The sequence below is a fragment of the Anopheles moucheti genome, chromosome 2 (genome assembly GCF_943734755.1).
Source record: "Anopheles moucheti chromosome 2, idAnoMoucSN_F20_07, whole genome shotgun sequence".
Classification (NCBI taxonomy): domain Eukaryota; kingdom Metazoa; phylum Arthropoda; class Insecta; order Diptera; family Culicidae; genus Anopheles; species Anopheles moucheti.
Genome location: NC_069140.1, coordinates 65659237 through 65683477, shown reverse-complemented (window position 1 = coordinate 65683477; position 24241 = coordinate 65659237). Strand labels below are relative to the sequence as shown.

General features: G+C 38.2%; 1 long non-coding RNA gene across 1 annotated transcript; it reads left to right on the top strand.

The window, feature by feature from the left end:
• The first annotated feature begins 15656 nt into the window (after nt 1-15656).
• LOC128298837 (uncharacterized) lies at nt 15657-16277 on the top strand. The gene is made up of 3 exons (XR_008287279.1): nt 15657-15756; nt 15915-16086; nt 16149-16277. It is a non-coding gene; the product is annotated as an uncharacterized LOC128298837 (long non-coding RNA).
• Nucleotides 16278-24241: the final 7964 nt, after the last annotated feature.

Sequence of the window (24241 nt, the reverse complement as noted above, 5' to 3'; positions counted from 1 at the left end):
CGTGCTGGATTTGATCCGATTGATCTGATTCATGCGTACGATTGGATGGATGAGGGTCCTCCTTATGTACTCCAGTCATCATATCCTTGCGATCGCGAGGTTATCTGCTCCTGCAACATAGTTCGTAGCGCATACTCTTCTGTGATGAAGGCTCACAAACTACGCCAAAGTACGTTCGTAGGACCTGCCTGTCGAAAGTGGTAATAACTGGCATTCGTTTGTTTTGTTTTATTGTGTAATAAAAAGTCAACGATACATAAAAATATATATACAGTTATTTTGCAATAATTTAATAAAAATCCGAAATAACAATTGATGCCTAAATAGACAAAACATTAAAAGCAATGTACACTAAAATGTTAATTTTTTTCATTCAGACTGGTATCATTCATATATGCATTTTGTAGGGTGTGACGTAATAAAACTAAATGGCCGAATTAGTAAAGTAGTTGTTCTGCTGTCTCTGAAAACCCCTAGGTTCGAATCTCAGAAAACGATAGTTAATAAATAAGAAAAAAGAAACATAAAGCCATAAATATGAACAGCTCCACCGTGTAGTCAGGCATTCACATTTTTTGACGTTTTGGCCGAGGGCTGCTTAAAGGTTGCTTAAAAGTTCGCGGAACTTCAAGGCTGATTATCTACTGCAAACGACCTATTTAAAGATCGATCTTTAGCGTTGCCAAATTGGCTGCTTAAGCAAATCTGGCTACTTGAGTATGAAGATGGAAACGCTTGTTTTCTACTGTTAAACCCTGTAAGTTAGTTTATGTAAGTTTTATGATACAAAATATTATCTTTACAGGAAAAAAAATGTAAAATTTGTTGTGCCATAGGAAACAAAAAGGTAGATGTTACCGACACTATGATCGAAATGTTCTCATTACCTACTAAATTTGACGACCGTCTGGTAGTATTGTTTTTTTAAGTATGTATTATTTTCAAATCTGTTTTAACGCATTATTAAGATAAATATGGTTTTTAACGAAATGTTCCCAAATGCCAATGAATATAATGACGACAATTTAATCGCTCTGCAGGACAAAATACTGGAAAAGTTTAAGGACCTCCATATTACAATCAACGATAGTAACGATAATATCAAGAGCATTTTTAAAATGCATACAGCTTGACAAAAAATTTAAACTTTATACAGATTTAACCCACCAACTGCTCATAATTTAACAGAAAATTTTGGCACGTGGCACCAAACGGATTAACAATCGATCAGCGAAAATCATAAACCTGCTCGAGAGAATTATTGAATAAATCGATCTATGTTATTTGTCCAATAATTTGCCAGTTGTGTTTTCAACGTGTTTTCAAGATGATATTGTAGAATTCACTAAGAAATATCGAGCTACTCAAAATCCTGTGTTTGTCATAAACGCACACTGACTCCGGATTCAATTCCCGATTAAATTGGAGCCAGCTTCAGGGTTAAATTCCTGGCTTATTCCCGGTTGAGTGGCCACCCTGTAAATTACCTTTTAGGTGGCGAAGCATACATGTTTCTCATTTACGAGCACATGCTGTTTTTTTAAATAACAATTCATATAGTTTTCAATTACTAACAACCCAAGTAGCCTGAAACGTTTGAAATCGAACCATAACGCTGCTAGAGGGCTGCTTAGTGAAAAAGCGAACCGTGTGTGAACCTTGGGGTTGCTTAAACCGCACGCAGCGCCCGATGGAACTATTGAGTTCCAAAGTAGTCGGTTAAAGGTTCCCGACGGAACTATGCGGTTCTTTAGGAAGCACACGGTACTCATTGGAACTTTGTTTACAATATGATAGCTCTACTGTCAAATGACGGCTCCGCAAACGACGCCATCCGTTTCGGGAAGTTGTAAGTGAAAATAAAATGGTTTTAATCCGCGTAATGGTGTATTAAATCAACGTCCTGGATTCCAATTCGCATCTGATTCATGCGTACGATTAAGGATGAGGGTCCTCCTTATGTACTCCAGTCATCATATCCTTGCGATCGCGGGGTTATCTGCTCCTGCAACATAGTTCGTAGCGCATACTCTTCTGTGATTAAGGCTCACAAACTACGGCAAAGTTCGTAGCACCCGCCGATTGAAAGTGGTGGCATAAGTGGCATTCGTTTGTTTTGTGTTATTGTGTACACGAAAATGTTAACTTGTTCCATTTAGATTGGTATCATTTATATATGCATTTTGTAGGGTGTAACGTAATAAAACGAAATGGCCGAATTAGTAAAGTGGTTGTTCTGCTGTCTCTGAAAACCCCTAGGTTCGATTCTCATAAAATGATAAATAATAAATAAGAAAAAAGAAACATAAAGCCATAAATATGAACAGCTCCACCGTGTAGTCAGGCATTCACATTTTTTGACGTTTTGGCCGAGGGCTGCTTAAAGGTTGCTTAAAAATTCGCGGAACTTCAAGGCTGATTATCTACTGCAAACGACCTACTTAAAGATCGATCTTTAGCGTTGCCAAATTGGCTGCTTAAGCAAATCTGGCTATTTGGGAATTTCATATAGTTTTAACCATTACCAACATTACCTGGTTAGACATCCAAAGGTTTAATTTTCTACAGTAATATCGCAAATGCACTCTTGAATGTCGATATTTCTAAATTCCGCTTCACCGAAACTTGTACCGGATTAATCAGAAGTCGACTCCGGATTCAACTCCCGATTGATCCGGAGTCGATTTCGGGGTTAATCCAGATTTTACTCCGTAGTGAACTCCGGTGTCGAATCCGATGTCACCTTCGGATAGTTGACGGTTTCTGCTACTTTGTTGAATTCGTTCCGAGGTTTTTTGACGGTACCTCTACCACACATGATACTGATCAACACTAATACCATCAACACGGTCAGTACAAATGTGGGGTCGATCCATAAAGCCTATACTAAGGATAAGACTCTAACCATTATTCCTTGAAACCTTGATCCACCTTCGAGATTATGGTCTCGGCAATGGTCGAAACTAAACTTGTAGAACATTATTCCTACACATTTCTTTTTTTCTATTTTTTACTCAAGACTGGTTCTATTGCAATTAATTTTGAAATGATGATTACAACATTTTTGAAATACAATTTATACATGCACCACATTATTCGCAGATTTCGCAATAACATTTACAAACCGAGCCAGACACAATAACATTTAAATTAATACATTTGTTGTCCATACCTAAAATAACAGGAAAGAATTAAAAATTTCCGACTCCGGAAAAAAGCGTTTTTCCTAACACTAATTTGACCTAATCACCTCATGTTCGAACGTTAGATTATCGATATGTCACATATAATTGTGCATGGATCTTCTTATCCAGCGTGAGTGATTATCGAACACTTTTTGGATCGTTCCACAAAACAACAATTCAATTGTCACAAAAAAACTTTTTGCATATTTATTCATTTTCCGCCTTTCTGCATGTGTGGTAAAGTGTGCGGACCGTGTAAAGATTCCAAACAATAAAACGTTTTGTGGACTTTGTTTCCCAGGTCCATCACTTGGTGGACGAGGTACTCGTCGGACATCACGTTTCGGATCGAATATATCGATGGAGACGTTGCGGCCTTATCGTGTGCCGGGGGACTCTCAAATGGTTGTGAATGAAAGTGAACAAAAGGTTAACATCACTCTGCCATGTAGCATCCCTGCAATAAGCACATCTGCTAACAGTATGCTAACACATTGCATACCCTATAGGCGAATAAAGAAAAGGGTACAGGCCACACACACGACAGTTGCAATTAGCATAACCTACCGCATACCGATGCAACAACCCAAGTAGGTCATAAACAACCAACAAGATAGGAAAACCATTAACCATAGCACAACATTTATTGTTGACACCAAGACCATACGCAAAATAGAAAACGGAAGAGCTTTCACGCAATAACATTAAATACGGAAAACACATTGTAAACACGAAAACCCAAAACCCGGAAGAACCCAACAACCTCACATTTGTGAAACACATGATGGACAAATGTTGGAGGGACAGTAAAAGAAATTGGTATAAATAAATCTGTTCGAAAAGCAAAGGTAGACAGTGCCGAGTTACAGCTTGTGACGGAGCATGGTACTGATGCCGCTCGAGATACAATCATCAGTAACCTTACGTGTCTCATTCTATTGTAACTAATCGGTGTCCCCCTACCCGAGGTAAGGCCCGATATAGTTCTCAGCCGCAGTGCCTAGTCGCGCCTCACTCCACGTCCGAAATCGCGGATATGCAATTCTGCATTTCTGCGCAAAGCGCCGCGCGCCGATCGGCCCCGTTAGTATCGCGGGTTACCCTAGTTATCGAGTGCGTGTGTCAGCGATAACAATCGAACGAAAAATCCGAACCTACCACATGGCGACCGTGACAGGACCGAACCTACCACAGCCATATCTAGAATAAATCTGTCTGCCATATCTAGAATAAATCTGTTCCTTCTGGGGTGGAGCCTAACTTAAACTGACTTTTTTCACGCTAGAACTCATCCGTTGTCGCATGCGCTTTGTTTGTTTTTCTTGCCTAACACCTCGCAAGCAAATTGGATTGGAGTGAAGATGTATGAGACACAAGTGTGCAGCTTGCACTTTACTTGTAATTCAAACTAAAGCCTTTGCTGGTATGGTATGGTACATACGATGTTTTATTGCTGCCGAAAGGATATTTATTGCTGCCTTGGATGTATGGGATGCAAAATCAATTTTATTGTCCGATAATCTTAATTGTAACCCGGTCACGTGTACACCACTGCTGGTCGAGCAGAAAAATTAGTATGCTTGATGCATAGCATGAAATATATAAAATTCATTTCAATAACATCGACCTGCATTATTGGGTAATAAAACTGTTTCAACCTTAATAGATTTTTTAATAATACTAACAATTCTGACTGTAGTTGGCGCGAACCAGTTGAGCCGCTATTTAATAGCGTCACCTATTCCAAACAACATTATCGGTACAAAACATCGGACTGGCTATTCGACAATATGAAAAACAAATAATCTGATCTACACTGACCGAACTAACGAATAACAAAATAACTGTAATGCGCATTTTACAAAAACACATTTTTAGCAAACGAACCTAGCAATTGTTGCTAATCAATAGCAACACCAATCAATAGCCAGTGAAACATTTCATGCAAATGAATCAATCAATAGGCAAAACGCGTTGTAGCATATCTGCTATACAGTCTTAAAACATTCCAAAATCTATTATTTATGTTTCACCCCATGCACCTCTATCGAGATATTAGAACAAGATCTGCAATAAACAAGTAACGCAAATAGCATAGACCTCAGGCGCAATTAAAACAATTATTAATCACCCACAAGTTGCAAGCACACATTCAATGCACACAAGTTGCAGGTACAAATCCAATATGCAAAACATAAAAAACATACACCATAAATGCACCGAGCGCGTGGAAAGTAACCATCAATCCGATTCCCACGATCACGCAAAGAATCTGCGCAATGCCAAAAGTAAAAACCATAACGCTCTTATTACAAGACAGTACAGGTGCGTATCAACCATTGCAGTTGAGCAATACACCCCACACCCGTGCGCTTGACTTGGTTCAAGTTTGCAACAGGAGACGACCCAACCGTATGTAGCTTATAGGAAACAGAACTACTTCATCTAACAAGTAAGAACTGAATGCAAGAAAACGTTAAACCAACCAATCAAAATTCAGACAAACAAAAGCATCGGATATCCGAGAGTCCGGTATGTGGACGAATTGAAATTTCCATCAAATTTGTTCTCACGATGTATACCCGAAAATTATGATATAAAATAAAGATTGACCGTTGACTAGAGAGTCACTCGGAGTCACTCGCAGCTACGTGCACACGCGGTTACTGTCATAGTTGATCGTTATGCTCAACTAAAGAAGTCTAGTGTTATTTCTGTTATGGGGGACTCTGTCCCGTAGTCCGTCCGAAAGAACAATCGCATAGTGATCAATATGCATCTATATAACGCGTCAGCAAATATACTACATGGCGATACAAGTATATTACATAGCGACCGTGAATGTAGCAAATATATTACATGGCGACCGTGACCATAAGCTGCAATCGTCGGAAAGAAAAAACGCAACAGTGATCGACCTAAAGTGAGCAATGAAAGGTGTTGTGTAAAAAAAAAAAAATACAGTGCCCAGTGGTACAAGTACAGTGCCCGTGGCATTAGTCTGTGGTCTTCAGAATGTAAAAAAAAAAGAGTGAAAATGTAAAGTGTAAGATAAATGTGCAGTGAAATTGACACTCCAAATAAATGAAGAAGATGAACGCCCCGAAAGTTCTCTAAAAACCGGAAAACAAGGTTTTAAAGAAAATTATGAGATAAAAATACGAACCATATTAAATTAACAGAAACAGTGAATTTATTCTGCAATCCATGAAAAAAAAAACCGTGACCATAATCTGCAGTCATCGGATTGATTGAATAGTGAACAAAAGTAGAAAGAGCGAAGTGTACGGAACCCGCAATGTGACAAAAGTGCGAGACAATCAAAAAACGTAAAGTTGTGTTAATCATGAGCAAGAACAATGCGATTAAAACGAGTGCAGTTATAGTGCACAGCTGAGCGATCAGCGGGAATCGACAAATAAGAGTGTAACAGAAAAAAAAAACATTACGTGGATTGAACGCTACGTCGCAAGTACAGAAATAGGAGATCCAAAGTGAAACATGGCAAATGAGTAGCGGAGGTGCATACAAAATTGTTTAGCGACAAATCTCTACGGATGCTAGACAAATTTGAGAGCCGTGGTTGTAACATGAAATGAGTTTAATCTGCAATCTCGCAATGGAAAAGTGCGTGAATTCAATCGCTGGATGTGAGTCTAGAGAACCAATCATTCTGCATAGAATTATAGACTTGTTATTGAGAACGGATCATAAATGACCGACGTGACAAACACTTTATTCGGTGTGTAAAAGAGCTAGACGTTTACTAGTAGCGAAAAACTAAAAATGACATACAACGGCAGTGTAACGTTTTTAAGAAAACATATTTTATTACAGTGTAAAGTGTATAACTACAATGGTGCACAGAAAATGTGTAAACGACGTATAAAAACTCGTAACGTATAAATCTCGTTTAGTGAAAGATAGTTGCAATACGATACATGCAAGTAGCATGTACACAAAATACCAGTGCGGTTATTCCGAAATGAATAGTAGACAACGAATTAAGATAAATGAAATAGTGGAAGGCGAGACCACGGATCATATTTATTGACCGGCGGGATCCAAAAAGACAGGAGTCTCCAACGTGGAAGAAAACGAACAGGAGTCCCGTGAATGGTGTTTACAGGAATTCCAACAAAAATGCTTACGAAGAGTAGCCGTTCGAAGATACTATTGGACAGGAGTCCATACGAAGACGTCAGATGACTCCAAAATGAAAACACCACATACAAGAAACATCTTCAAATATCCCTTCGCAGCTAAGTAATACGCTAATATATCCCGTTAATATAAATGAGGAAAAAGAAAGGATTACAAACTTTTCCACCAATATATAAAACAAAGATTAATTCGAAAAATTTAACAGTAAGAAGCAGCAAGAAGAAATATTAGTAAATCATTCAAAGAATGTTGAATTAGATAATAATAGAACAGCACATTATTGAATTATTGTCTAAAATGGCTCAATTTGATATAGAAACAGCTTGTTCATTGGTATCCGTGTATGACGGATCATCAGAAGACTTTGGTGTTTTCGAAGACTCTGCAACATTGTTATATGAAATCAACTCTCCAGACAATGAACAAATGCTAATCAAATTCTTAAGAACAAGATTAATTGGCAAGGCTAGAATCGGACTATCTAACAACCTAACGTCTTTTAAACAATTAATTAGTAACATTAAAGATAGATGTCAAGAAAGGATCAACCCTCAAATAATTTTAGCTAAACTAAAATCTCTTAATATTAAGGATACAATAACATTATGCCAGGAAATTGAAATACTAACAGCAAAACTAAAGGCGATTTACTTAGAACAACAAATTCCAGAATCTATCGCTAATGATATGGTTGTCAAGCTTGGAATAGACACTCTAATAGAAAAAGTTAACAATAGGGAAACAAAAACGATACTGAAAGCAGGTACTTTTGCCACATTAGCTTCAGCAATTCTAAAGGTAATGGAAAATGAAACCTATGACGAGACACATGATCGATCTAACAGACAAAATTACCCCGACCATGACAGTAAACGACACAAAATACCAACATTCAGGAATCAATTTAACTTTTACGAATACGATGACTATGCTGGTTATAACACAGAATATTTTGACAGAAATAAATATTTTAATCAATTTAATAATAGACGTAAATATGCAGCCATCAAATACAGGCATAGTTCTGTATCATTTGCAAATAATTCTGAACGTGATAAATATCAAATTCAGAAACAAAGTAGTCATAAAAATAGGAATATTAATAATCATAATAAAGTAAGTTTATTTGAGCAAAGAAATTATGGAAAATATATATCGAATAATCACATAAGTCATAAAAACAAAACGAAATTCGCAAATAATACAGAAGTAAATAAAATACTTTTTATTAGAAAACATAAATCAGCCACCACAGGTAATACCATAGAAGAAAGAAGCCATGAAAACCATAAGACGTACATGGTAGAACCAGACAAATATTTTTATAACGACATGAGAGCGAACGAATTAAACAATGATTACAGCGAAGAATATGAAATTGAAAGTACTGATCACAGTGATAAGGAAAATTTCCATACATCAATAATGCAGAACGAATTAAATCAACAATATGGTTACAATTATAATACATGTGAAGGAAATAACGTTGTAAACAAGATAACAGAAGATAATGAAGTATATAAAATGTATGAAATGAATAAGCCATATAATGAACAATTTGAAAAAGACACAAAAGTCTTAGATGATAAAGAAAATATTAATATGCACAGCAAAGCAATCAAAGAAAAGAAGGATGCAATGAGTATTCACAAACGCGCTACGAAAAGAAAAGTGTCATACGAAAAAAGAATGAAAAATAATCGCAATGAAATACGTTGCCCTACAAGAAAGGCTGAATACGTTGAAAATGATAAATTGAATAGAAAATATTCCATTATAAGTGACGAATTGCGCAAAGCAAAAATAATGAACCAAGTAAAAGAAAAACTCAAAAAGATTCTTCAAAAGAAATTGCATGCATTAATATTTAAAATTAAAGAAACAAACAAAGAATTCAAAGGCAAAGAACACAGATTTAGTTGCGAAAATAGCAAAACATTCATAATCAAAACCAAATGTAAAACAATTATTTACTCATTATCCAACTTTAACTATCTGGTTAACAAATCAGTGTATGTAAAATATTACCCTCCTTAAAATTTTGATGATATTGCTATAGATTAAAATTTAAATAATAATTTTAAAACCCAAAAAAAAAAACGAAAAAATGGAATAATATTACTCTTTCGTTCATTCAATTTCACTCAATCATAACATTATTCTTTCAAACGGAGGAGGTGTAGCATTTCTGCTAAACATCTTATAGAACATTGTGAGGAAGTAAATATACACGAGAATAACTTCAATCATTATCATTCATTACGTTATTCTACTAAAAGAGGGGAGGTGTAGCATATCTGCTATACAGTCTTAAAACATTCCAAAATCTATTTATGTTTCACCCCATGCACCTCTATCGAGATATTAGAACAAGATCTGCAATAAACAAGTAACGCAAATAGCATAGACCTCAGGCGCAATTAAAACAATTATTAATCACCCACAAGTTGCAAGCACACATTCAATGCACACAAGTTGCAGGTACAAATCCAATATGCAAAACATAAAAAACATACACCATAAATGCACCGAGCGCGTGGAAAGTAACCATCAATCCGATTCCCACGATCACGCAAAGAATCTGCGCAATGCCAAAAGTAAAAACCATAACGCTCTTATTACAAGACAGTACAGGTGCGTATCAACCATTGCAGTTGAGCAATACACCCCACACCCGTGCGCTTGACTTGGTTCAAGTTTGCAACAGGAGACGACCCAACCGTATGTAGCTTATAGGAAACAGAACTACTTCATCTAACAAGTAAGAACTGAATGCAAGAAAACGTTAAACCAACCAATCAAAATTCAGACAAACAAAAGCATCGGATATCCGAGAGTCCGGTATGTGGACGAATTGAAATTTCCATCAAATTTGTTCTCACGATGTATACCCGAAAATTATGATATAAAATAAAGATTGACCGTTGACTAGAGAGTCACTCGGAGTCACTCGCAGCTACGTGCACACGCGGTTACTGTCATAGTTGATCGTTATGCTCAACTAAAGAAGTCTAGTGTTATTTCTGTTATGGGGGACTCTGTCCCGTAGTCCGTCCGAAAGAACAATCGCATAGTTATCAATATGCATCTATATAACGCGTCAGCAAATATACTACATGGCGATACAAGTATATTACATAGCGACCGTGATCGTAGCAAATATTTTACAGCGTAACAATTTGGTCGATCAAGCAAAAATTTGCGCACCGAATAATACTAAATGAAAAATATAAATTATCGCTCAGCAAGCAGTTTAAGTTTCTTGGGAACATTGTTCCGCAGTTCCAACAAAGTAAATTCAATATAAATAAAACCTATTGTAGTCATGACCAAACTTTTCATCTCAAAAACCAGACAATTAAACAAGTATAAAGGATTCACAAACGTATGGGCATACTGATGAAATAGAAGTGACTGTAAAGTGATTGAAGTTCACAGCTCTAGCTACATTTATGGAATAGTTTGACAGACAAAGTTGTTAATCATTATACACCTGCAAAGGAATAATATGTAGTACTCACTGCGCAATAGTGTGTGGCGATTCCGTCACTTTTGCTGCGTGTTTAGTTCATCCATATTCTAAAATGAGTTATATGATATTAACTTAAAGAACGTGCCAATCTTTCATACAACCTACTTACCTCCATCTGTATTACATTTTTCCAGCCGGAAGGATGTGATCATGAAAGCAAACATCGAACTGCCAATTTGATTTAGTCGCTACGCTCAATTCTTCCCCTTCACTTCCATGCTTACATTTGCACTGTGTGTGGCGTCTCTGGCCGTTATACGAATGGGGATAAATTTTACGATCTTCATACAGAAAGTATCAAATCAAGTAAACAAATTGTACTTGATTTATTATCAAGAAGAAGCAGTAATATTGTAATAGTCAAATAATGTCGCGTGTGTTAATAAACAAACACTTCATTTAATTACGAAACGCCGGCACTTAAAAATGTATCGCCTACCTGAATCAAATCAGCCACAAAAACATGCCACGAAATGACGAATTCATTAGAAGATGAAAATTTGTAACACCACGATCCACTTGAACTCAAAATGCCTACACTATCAAACCTAAACCATGTTTTACAATCAAATATTTATGAAAAAAAAACCTTTTTTTAATCGAAAATCAATAATCCGCCTTTAAACACCACACAGCAAGCAGCACAATATCACTACACCAGCGCCATTTGCACGACTAGGTGATTTTTAATATTTTAATGGTAAACACACACCTCATCGCGCATCGGGCGATGGGCTATTGAAGAGTTGCCAAACATCCGTGAATTGAAAATATGGATCCGGAAGTAAGACGTTTCGAAAATAATTTAATTCGAATATAATTCCATATCGAAAAAATTATGACCAATCTTTGATTGCACTACGAACCCTTTTGCACAAATTTCGAGATAAAACCATTTACAGGCAGTCCCCGAGATACGCTATTATAGCGGACCGCTATAACCCGCGGAAAAATCCGCGTTAGTCGAATCCTAGAGCAATTTCGTTTATACTCCCCAACATTCCATGCGTCACAGATTTAAATACTTCAAGTAATTAAGCCTTTATTTACCATTATAGCTTATTTAATAAGTTTAAATTTCTATTTCCACTGAATTTCCTTTAACTTACTGTTTGAAACTACAATTGCAACTGATACAAAAATTTTAAAGAAACTTCTATTTTTATTTTGTCCAAAACCATGCCTGCGCTCGGCCCTTAGTGGCATGTCAAAGTTCCCAAGCTCCAAACGTCACACGAAAGGGCGCCCGAAATTGCTACCGTTGGGCGCCCGAAATTGCTACCGTTGGGCGCCCGAATAACGATGCCCAGCATGCAAAAGACAGCCGGACGGGCTAACATTGTCGATTTACGCTACAGAGCCGAAGAGTGCACGTGTTTTTAAGGCATTTTTACTACATTATGGTCAGCAATTTTATCTGATATGGCTTTGAGAAGATTTTACCTAATTTTGCAAACACGTTTTATTAACATTCAGACGATTTTTCAACAATTTGCAAGTTTTAGCCCACCTTCGAGGGCATTGCTATTGTTGATGTTGGTACCTTGGGCAGCATATTGGGTGTCACACCGTCATTAAGAAGAAGAAGAAGAAGCTCACGTAAACAACATGAGAGAAGCCGCTGCAGAAACGAACGAGTTTTATCTGCAATTATATAAAATGCAGTTGTTTACATGCAGAAAATAACAATGAGGAGTCTTCTGCATCTGCTACCATAGTGAAAAAAGCGTTATTCGCACATTTATCACCGTCATGTTCGTGCAACCGGTACCACCGTCATGATCATGCTGCCGGCAGAACCAAAGGAATGAAAGAAATGAACGTGCTTTTTTACCATGATTCAGGTCCATCTTGTACTAGAAGAGGGTCCTTAACCTTTAGATGATCCTTTTACATCGTACAACAGCTCCAGTGCCATCTCACAGTGGTTAAAATGGGTTACAATTTTCATCACCGCATCCGACCTATGAATGTGCATGTGATATTCTTCGTCGTGAAAGTTAAATTATTATCGCACGTTTGGTTGCAAGCAGAACTCTTGTTACATTATATTTGCCCCTCTAATGTATTTACAATAGTTTACTCTACGATCACACGAAAACAAGACGAGACAAACTCATGACGGTAATGATGATGCTGTTCCACTGGAATCAGTGTCTGAAAATGAATGTTAAATACAGACTATTTATACCTTCATTAAATTCAGGAAACACTTTTCGCTGAGGCCGAGGCTTCAACGAAACCAAAATACATACCGACCTTTAACTGCACCATCAATTTGGTGCATCTAGCGCAAATTCATGACGAAGACATACACCGCAGTGCATATTTCGCTTGACTCCATCATGGGTGCTTTTATAGCCCTATATTAGCCCCCAATTCAACACAGACGTAAAAGACAAATACATAACACATTAAAGATTCAAACACATACAATACGAGTTCGATTCTAAACATAGACAGTAAAATGATTGGGGGATGCAAAGAAGAAAAAAAGAACTTCTAGGGAATGGTGGGAGAGGGGCAGGATGGAACCGAAAATTTTGTTTTTGGCAGCGTTGCCAATTTTTTGGCTACTGCAAATGTCAAAACCTGCCTTAGCCATCGTTATTCGGGCGCCCGACGGTACCAATTTCGGGCGCCCTGCGGGAGCATTTTCGGGCGCCCTTTCGTGTGACGTTTGGAGCTTGGGTGGCTACCCAGCATGGAAAAGACAGCGGGACGGGCTAACATTGTCGATTTACGCTACAGAGTTCAAGAGTGCACGTGTTTTTAAGCCATTTTTACTGCATTATGGTCAGCAATTTTATCTGATATGGCTTTGAGAAGATTGTAACTAATTTTACAAACACGTTTTATTAACATTCAGACGATTTTTCAACATTTTGCAAGTTTAAGCCACCATTGCTATTGTTGATGTTGGTACCTTGGGCAGCATATTGGGTGTCACACCTTCACCAAGAAGAACAACAAAAAGCTCACGTAAATAACACAAGTGAACCGGTGCAGAAACGAAAGAGTTTTATCTGAAATGCAGAAATTATTAAAAATGCAGTTGTTTACACGTAGAAAATAACAGTGAGGAGTCTTCTGCATCTTCTACCATAGCGAATAAAGCCTTATTCGCACATTTATCACCGTCATGTTCGTGCAACCGGTACCACCGTCATAATCATACTGCCGGCAGAATAAAAGGAACGAAAGAAAAATATGTTGTATGAATGTGCTGTTTTTAACCATGCTTCAGGTTCATCCTGTGCCCGAAGAGGTCCTTAAACACGTAAATGACCCTGTTACATCGCACAATAGCTCCAGTGCCATCTTGCAGTGGTTAAAACGGGTTACAATTTTCTTTAGCGATACCGATCTCTGAATGTGCTTGGATATTCTGCGTCATTAAAGTGATAATATAATCGCACGTATGGTTTTAAGCAGAGTTCCTGCTACATAATATTTGAGGAGCCTCTAATGCATTTACAATGCATTTTGTACAATAGTTTACGCTACGATCACACGAAAACAAGACGCGACAAACTAATGACGGTTTGATGACGGTAATGATGATGCTGTTCCACTGGAATCAGTGTCTGAAAATGAATGTTAAATACAGACTATTTATACCTCCATTCAATTCAGGAAACACTTTTCGCTGAAGCCGAGGCTTCAACGAAACCAAAATACGTACCGAACTTTTACTGCACCATCCATTTAGTGCATTTAGCGCAAATTCATGACGAAGACATACACAGCAGTGCATATTTCGCTTTACTCCATCATGGGTGCTGTTATAGCACTATATTAACCCCCAATTCAACACAGACGTAAAAGACAAATACATAACACACTGTAGATTCAGACACACACAATACGAGTTCGATTCTAAATATAGACGGTAAAATAATTGAGGCATGCATAGGAGAAAAAAAGAACCGGGAGGGAAGGGTGAGAAGGGAAGGGATGGAACCGAAAATTTTGTTTTTGCCGTTGCGTTGCCAATTTTTCGGCTGCGGCAAATGTCAAAACCTGCCTTAGCCATCGTTATTCGGGCGCCCAACGGTAGCAATTTCGGGCGCCCTTTCGTGTGACGTTTGGAGCTTGGGAACTTTGACATGCCACTAAGGGCCGAGCGCAGGCATGGTTTTGGACAAAATAAAAATAGAAGTTTCTTTAAAATTTTTGTATCAGTTGCAATTGTAGTTTCAAACAGTAAGTTAAAGGAAATTCAGTGGAAATAGAAATTTAAACTTATTAAATAAGCTATAATGATAAATAAAGGCTTAATTACTTGAAGTATTTAAAACTGTGACGCATGGAATGTTGGGGAGTATAAACGAAATTGCACTAGGATTCGACTTACGCGGATTTTTCCGCGGGTTATAGCGGTCCGCTATAATAGCGTATCTCGGGGACTGCCTGTAAATGGTTTTATCTCGAAATTTGTGCAAAAGGGTTCGTAGTGCAATCAAAGATTGGTCATAATTTTTTCGATATGGAATTATATTCGAATTAAATTATTTTCGAAACGTCTTACTTCCGGATCCATATTTTCAATTCACGGATGTTTGGCAACTCTTCAACAGCCCATCGCCCGATGCGCGATGAGGTGTGTGTTTACCATTAAAGTATTAAAAATCACCTAGTCGTGCAAATGGCGCTGGTGTAGTGATATTGTGCTGCTTGCTGTGTGGTGTTTAAAGGCGGATTATTGATTTTCGATTAAAAAAGGTTTTTTTTTCATAAATATTTGATTGTAAAACATGGTTTAGGTTTGATAGTGTAGGCATTTTGAGTTCAAGTGGATCGTGGTGTTACAAATTTTCATCTTCTAATGAATTCGTCATTTCGTGGCATGTTTTTGTGGCTGATTTGATTCAGGTAGGCGATACATTTTTAAGTGCCGGCGTTTCGTAATTAAATGAAGTGTTTGTTTATTAACACACGCGACATTATTTGACTATTACAATATTACTGCTTCTTCTTGATAATAAATCAAGTACAATTTGTTTACTTGATTTGATACTTTCTGTATGAAGATCGTAAAATTTATCCCCATTCGTATAACGGCCAGAGACGCCACACACAGTGCAAATGTAAGCATGGAAGTGAAGGGGAAGAATTGAGCGTAGCGACTAAATCAAGTTGGCAGTTCGATGTTTGCTTTCATGATCACATCCTTCCGGCTGGAAAAATGTAATACAGATGGAGGTAAGTAGGTTGTATGAAAGATTGGCACGTTCTTTAAGTTAATATCATATAACTCATTTTAGAATATGGATGAACTAAACACGCAGCAAAAGTGACGGAATCGCCACACACTATTGCGCAGTGAGTACTACATATTATTCCTTTGCAGGTGTATAATGATTAACAACTTTGTCTGTCAAACTATTCCATAAATGTAGCTAGAGCTGTGAACTTCAATCACTTTACAGTCACTTCTATTTCATCAGTATGCCCATACGTTTGTGAATCCTTTATACTTGTTTAATTGTCTGGTTTTTGAGATGAAAAGTTTGGTCATGACTACAATAGGTTTTATTTATATTGAATTTACTTTGTTGGAACTGCGGAACAATGTTCCCAAGAAACTTAAACTGCTTGCTGAGCGATAATTTATATTTTTCATTTAGTATTATTCGGTGCGCAAATTTTTGCTTGATCGACCAAATTGTTACGCGTTTTGCCTATTGATTGATTCATTTGCATGAAATGTTTCACTGGCTATTGATTGGTGTTGCTATTGATTAGCAACAATTGCTAGGTTCGTTTGCTAGAAATGTGTTTTTGTAAAATGCGCATTACAGTTATTTTGTTATTCGTTAGTTCGGTCAGTGTAGATCAGATTATTTGTTTTTCATATTGTCGAATAGCCAGTCCGATGTTTTGTACCGATAATGTTGTTTGGAATAGGTGACGCTATTAAATAGCGGCTCAACTGGTTCGCGCCAACTACAGTCAGAATTGTTAGTGTTGTATCTGTTTTGAGGTGTCCGAGATGGTTGAGTAGTTGAGTTTAAATTAACACACTACGACTATAGACACAAACGTTACAAATAATTTATTACAGTTTTACACGTACCGCCCGTAGCACACCGAACGCTAACTCTTTCTGAACCCGCACTTAGCTCCTGCCGATGGCGCGCTGAGCCGATCCTGCGGTCAGCGCCCTTCGGGTATTCACGCATTCATCACACGTGACAGTCATAGCCGAGCGACTGTCAGTGCGTGGCGCTAGCAATCAGGGTGGGCCAAAACATCTCCCCCTTTTAATTGAGGTGGTATCCGTCGAACCTACGCGGGAATCTTCTAGGCCTAGAAGAGCGGCGTGACGAAAACACCGGGGTGTTACCTTCTATGGGGATAAATGGCCTGATTGTCGCTGCTGATGGATTTTGCGTTGGTGTTGGACTACATGGATTGGCATGACATCGAATTATTCGTTCATTCGTCCTTACTTTGTACATCACCCTACCAGTGATTCCAACAACAGTGCCCGGCACCCTTTCCCAACTATTACGCCTAAACACTTTGGCATACACTGGAGGGCCGTTTTGAAACATTCTTCTAGCCCCATGCTGACTCTCTGAACAAGGGGATGGTACGGGATGTAGCAATTCTAAGCATGTACGTATTGGCCTACCAAACATAATCCTCGCTGGCGTACTGTAGTTTTCCAACTGGGCGTTTGGTGTTGAGCGATATGTTTAAAGGAAAATGTCTAAAGCCTCCTGCATTGCAAGTCCACTGTACGTTTTTTTTATTGCCCTTTTAAATGTGTCCACGCAACGTTCTGCCTGGCCATTTTTTTTATATAAAACAATACTTCAAGTTTATTACCTTATTCGTCTACATAAGCTTACATTATGGATTTCCTACTAATGCACCATGCCGTTGTTATCCTATCAGCTGTTTTAGTTCATCCTTTGAAACGTCCTGATTTATTTCATCATTGAAAACACACTGGACGTATTTGCTAAAAATTGACAATATCGTTATTCGTTTTTTTGCACTCATCAGTTTTAGTTCCGGTTTCATTAGCTGGCTAAATGTTGGCATTTTAATATTGTGTTCTTTAACAATTTGGCAAAAATAATTCCAAGTTTTGTTTCTAATTTTGCAATCCTTTAGTTTGTGTTCGATAGTTTCCACACATTTGCAGTTTTCGCAGTTAGGATGCTGTACCATTTTATATTTAAATTTTAACTCCTGCGTGTATATTCTTTCATTAACCAACTTACACAGAACACTTCTTTCGCTAGAACTAAGCTTATTTGCATTGATGTTTTTCCATATCTTGTGCCATTGCAATGTGGGATATTTTTGTATTATTTGTGGTATTGTAATTGTACTACTGATAGATTTTTGGACGGCTTTTGTGCTTGAGTTTTTAATTAATTCATCAGATAGATAAGCCATCTCAATTTTAATAATTTTGATACACGGATTCTGTTGTGGAATATCTGCTATGTATGGTGGATTTTGAATGTGATTTAATAATTTGCTACTGTATGGAGTGTTTTCCATTTCTTTTAGTTGTCTATTCACTAGTAAGGCTTTGAGCTTTACTTCGGGGATCATAAGGTTTAACCCTCCTTGTTCTTTAGGCAGAGCTAATTGGTGCAGAGCTATTCTAGGTCCACTTTTAGACCATATAAATGAACCTAGCTTAGATGTAATATTCGCTAAAAGTTTGTTGTTAATTGACAGAACTGATCCAATAAACCATAATTTAGATGTTAAATAGGTATTCGCTACTATGACTTTTTGGTGACTTTTGGTTTAAGTCTCTTGCATTGTGATGCCAAATTATTTAAGCGAATTTGTGGGACGTTGCTTCCCAGTTTAATTTAATTGTAAGCCTGAGAGAGTTAGTGAAAAATATTCCCAATATTTTGATTTTGTCCCTATTGTCCAACCAATCTACTATAATTTTGTTTTTGTCCGTTATGTGCCCAATGTCAATTGATTTTGATTTACTAGTGTTAAGCCTAGCGCCCGATTCGATTTCAAATTCTTTAAATATAGTTTTAAACTGTTCTATTTTTTACTGTCTGTTGTTTTAACAGATATATCATCTGCATATGCATTTAACAAATCGTCTGATTTGCACACTTCCTTTAACTTTTCTAACAATGGATTTATATATAAGGTGAACAGTAACATTGCTAGAGGATCACCTTGTCTGACTGACCTCTTTATTTGGACTTCAGTGTTCCGTTTATGTATATCCTAGATGATGAATTTCTATGGATTGCAGTTATTATATCTACTATTTTCCTATTGAAACCCATGGAATACATTATTTTATATAAAAATTGATGGTTCACTCTGTCGAAAGCCTTCTCTAAGTCGAAGGAGACGAGCTTCCCAACTAGCTTTTTTTCTACTAACTCCATAATTTTATCTTTTATCGATAGGATGGCTTGAAATATGTTTTTCCCCTTACTACAACATCTTTGAGACTCATTAAGGAGCTTATTTTTTTCCATGATTTCTGTTAATCTGAATTTTAGGATCCTGCTAAATATTTTGTAGTCACAATTTAGTAGAGTAATTGGCCGAAACATATCTACTGTTTCCGTTTGGGATAATTCTCTGTTATACTTGGGTACCAATACAATAACACCTTCAACAAACAGAGGATTAATTTTTAGTGAAAGTGCTTCATTCAGAATTAGATTTAATTCCTTATGCATTACATCAAAAAATGTATCGTAAAATTCGTAGGGAACCCCATCCAACCCCAGGCTTTTATTCTTTGTTGCAGTTCTAATTGCATTAAATATATTCTTTGTCGTGATTTCATCAGCGAGTGTTCCATTCAGCTCACAGTTCCCGTCTATCTTAGATTTGCTTTCAATTGAAATATTAGGATGCTCGTCATCTACTTCAAAGAGAGCTTTGAAGTGTTTAAATACGCACATATGGATTTCTTTTTCATTATCAATTATTTTGTCTTGATCTACTATTTTTTTAATGAATTTTCGTTTTTTTCTTCGCTCGTTAATATGAATTGTGGATAATGGCTCCCCCGCAATGTAATTGGTATTTGCTCTTAGATAGTTTTTGGTTAGCTCTCTTTGTAGGGTTAAAATTTCAGCTTTTATCCTGTTTATATTACTTTTTTCATTGGGATCGTTGACATATTTTAGATATGCCTCATTTAGATTTTTTTGCAGTCTTTCGTATCGTTCGTTCATTCTTGAGTTGGTTTGCTTATTTTTCCATCTAAAGAAGCTTCTAATTTTTGTCTTTGCATATTTTGTCCACCATTCTATCCAGCTGTTATAATTCCTTTTTTGTCTTGTCCATTTGTTCCAGTTTTCATTAAATTCGTTGTATATCTCCTCTGTCATTAGGTGCTTTTTAAACAACCACATTTTTTTCCTTAAAATATGCACATTTTTGCTGTTTGGTAATGCCAATCTGATTAAATACGCTCTGTGATCGCTAAATGAAACACTTTGGATGTCAACCGTCCGTATTTTGTCTTTGATATTGCGTGAAACATAAATCCTGTTTATCCTGGATGCAGTGTTCGAAGTTATGTATGTATAATCAATGCTTTTTTTTTTAGAACGTTCCATGTGTCTACAACTTGCACGTGATTGATTGCATTTTTCAAGGCATAACTAAAGTTTGAACTCCCCATTGCATCTCTTTTGTCAACAACGCAATTAAAATCTCCAGCAATTATAATATTTTCTATAGGGTGTCTTAAGTGATGCGCTAGGGTGTGTTGAAAAAATAACTCTCTTTCGTTTCTGTTCTGAGTACCTGATGGTGCGTACAGATTTATCAGTTTGGTCGAATCGTTAATACACATCGATAACATCCGTTCATCCACACTTTTTTCAATGTATGTGTATTTAATTTCTTGCCGTATAGCGATCGCTGTTCCTCTCTGTCTTTCATTTATGTTGTTAATTATATCATATCCGTGTAATGATTCTAATTCGATGATGGAACGATTGCATTCTTGTATACATATTATGTCCAAGTCTGATTTTTGTATAAAGAGTTTTAGCGCGTTGTATTTTGTTGAGTTTGAAATATTTGCTATGTTAATTGAAGCGATTTTAAGGGAAGTGTCAATGTTTTGCGGATTCGTACTGTTCATTTTGAAGTGTGCAATCTGCCTCTATCATCACCGTTGGTTTTTGCCACGTAACGTGTTCTGCCCCTTTTTGCTTCGATACTCACTGTATCCGTGATTAGTTTCTCAGCTTGTCTTTTGGCCGATATCGATCGCTCTCTTCCATTTGTTTTCTGCTTGTTTGTGGGTGATACGCTCTTGCTCTTCCGTCGTCCCGTGCTCTCATCCGAATTTGTACTCACAGGATCAAATGCTTTAGGATGCGTTTCGGAAGGAGATCCGATATACGATCTTACCACCTGTTGAATTGGTGTTGGTGTCGTCTCTTTACTTTTGCTAACATTTTCGTAGCCTTGTCTTGGTGGTGAAGCGGTAACATTTGCGTAGGACACTTTTAGTCGATCGTTCACCTTGGATTTTTGTCCTATTAAGTGTCTATTTTGATTGCATGACATTCCATGGTGTACGTGGAGCTCGCAGTAACGGCATGTGGGCTTTTGTCCTCTGTGTGTTGCCAGAGTGGTTTCACCTTTAATTTGTACGTACGATGGGATAGCCTTTGCTGCTATCATCCGTACAAAACGGTAACCGTTGGGAAGCCCTGCAAAAGGGCTTGCATCTCCCCATGTACCTTCCGATACATTTATTACTTTTCCGTAACTAGAAAAGAATTTTAATATCTCACTGTCGTTTACTCTGTTCGAAAGGTCGTGCAGCTTAATAAGCACGGATCCATCATCCATGGCGATGGGAATCGAGAATTCCTTCCCTTGGCAAAGCATTGTGTGCTTTCCATCGTTGTCATCAACGATCTTCAGAGCATTACTCTGGTCCTTTAAATCAATAAAGGCGCATCCGCTTGACGTTCGTAAATGTACACGCAGCACTTGATCCTGCTTGATTTGCAGCCTAGATGTGATGAAATCCATCACATCATTCACAGGTGGCCTAACAGGCAAATTTGAGAAGTCTTCTCTCAGAGTAGCGGCGATGACGACACTTTCTCTTTTTTTGTTTTAAATCAGCTCATTAGAATCTCACGTCCGTTCGCTTCGAGATTCAGAGCCAGACTATAATTGGACTGAGGGTGGAAAGGTGCTGTAGTCACATGATTTATGCTGTTCTTTACACAAAATTCCCTTAATTCTGAACTTACAAACTGTGTGCCATTATCGCTGACCATGGTAGCTGGTACTCCAAAACGAGCAAAAATGGACCTAATATCGCTATGGTTGCTACTGTCGTGGTGCTGGACGTTTTAACAATTTCGGGCCACTTTGAAAATGCATCGACTACTACTAAGAAATGCTCTCCGTTTAAAGGTCCTGCGTAGTCTATATGCACTCGCTGCTAAGGTGTACTAACCGTACGCCAGGGTGCTGGAGCTGAATGTGGTGGAGACTTTGCAGCGACGGCACAGGCTGCGCAAGTCTCAACAACCTCCTGAACGTCTTTATCTAGGGATGGCCAATAAACGTAGCTCCTGGCTAACGCCTTCATCCGTTGAATGCCTGGATGTCCTTGGTGAAGTTGCGTTAAACATCTGGCAAGAAGCTTTTCAGGGATTACCAATCTCTCCCCGAACATAATGCAGCCGTCTACCGTAGACAAGACCTCTTTCCGATGGTGGAATCGTGCCAGCTCCGACCCGAAAGATGCGTTACGGGGCCATCCGTCCGTTACATAATGGCTGAGTTTCCGTAACAGTGTGTCTTCTCGTGTAGCTTTCTGCACATCTACAAAAGTCAGAGGAAATGAACTAATGGCTTGCACTGCTACGAATCATAAATCATCCTCCAAACTCAAACTAGCGATGATGTATTCCGATTCCGACTTAGCGTAGTTCCTGATCAGTCGAGACAAGACATCGGCGTTTCCAAACGATCCAGTAGGCACGTACTCAATTGTAAAGTCATACAACTGTAACGTCAAGGCAAACATCTACAGACGGTTCGCCGTGTAGACTGGAATGCCCTTTTTAGATCCGAAAATACGAAGCAGAGCCCGGTGATCGGTTTGCAGGTTGAACTGTCGGTCGTACAACATTTTGTGGAATTTTGTGACCGCAAAGACGATGGCTAACCTCTCACGATCTATTTGGCTGTAGTTCTGTTCGGCTTTTGACAATGCTCGTGAAGCATACTGAACTACCTTCACCGATACATCCGGAAACTTGTGGCTTATTGTTGCTCCAAGCCCCACTGATGAGGCATCCGCTGCGACAATGATGTCCGCTGCAGGATTGTGGTGCGTAAGAAGCAGGTTTCATGACAGGACTTGTTTGAATTTACGAAAAAAATTTTCGCATTGCTGGTTTCAGGTGAATTTGCCGTCGTACTTCAACAGAATGTCTAGTGAATAATGAAGGTCGCGCATATTTGGGACGAACTTCCCATAATAATTAATCGCGCCCAAAAATGAGCGAACACCGCTCACATCTCTTGGTGTAGGAAGGTTAAGGATTGCTTCTATTTTTGTTGGATTTGGTCTTCAACCTTGCCGATCGACGAATTAGCCCAAATATTCGATGCTTGTGGTTTTGAATGCACATTTTTCCGCTCGAATTGTGAATCCATAATCCTGAATTCGCTGAAGCAGCCCGGACAAATTGTCATCGTGTTCTTTGCTCGTTCTGCCTCCAACAACCACATCATCCATGTATCCGCAAGCTCCCTTCAGACCGGCCAACATAGCGTTCATGATGTGTGGAAATCCTGCTGGCGCTAGTTTCACTCCCGGTGGCAGCCTGTTGTATAAATACTAGCCACGATGAGTGTTAATGGTGAGTAGTGGCCGATACTGCTCCTCGATTTCTACTTGCAGAAAAGCGTCCGAAAGATCGATTTTACTGAAATATTCGCAATGGGCTAATTTTGCAAATATATCTTCCGGTATTGGTAGTGGATGGTCGTGTGATTTAAGAGCGGAATTTAGTCCAGTGGAGTAGTCGGAGCCGCAAATACGAATGCTACCATTTGCCTTGCGAACTACCACTATCGGAGCTGCCCATTCTGTATAGTCGATGCCCATTCGGTATAGGTGAATAATGCCTGATTTTTCTAGGCGATCTAGCTCCTTATCCACTGTTTCTTCGTGCTTTACGTGCACGTGACAGTCGTACTTTAAGTGGAGTTGTACTTTAGCCTTTGTGCATAGCCCTGGGCCACAAAAAAGTGCTGGAAACTGCTGCTGTATGCCGCTTAGTATAGCTGCCATACTACAAATCTTGTTGCAGAAACTGTCCATCGGCATTGATCCCAGATC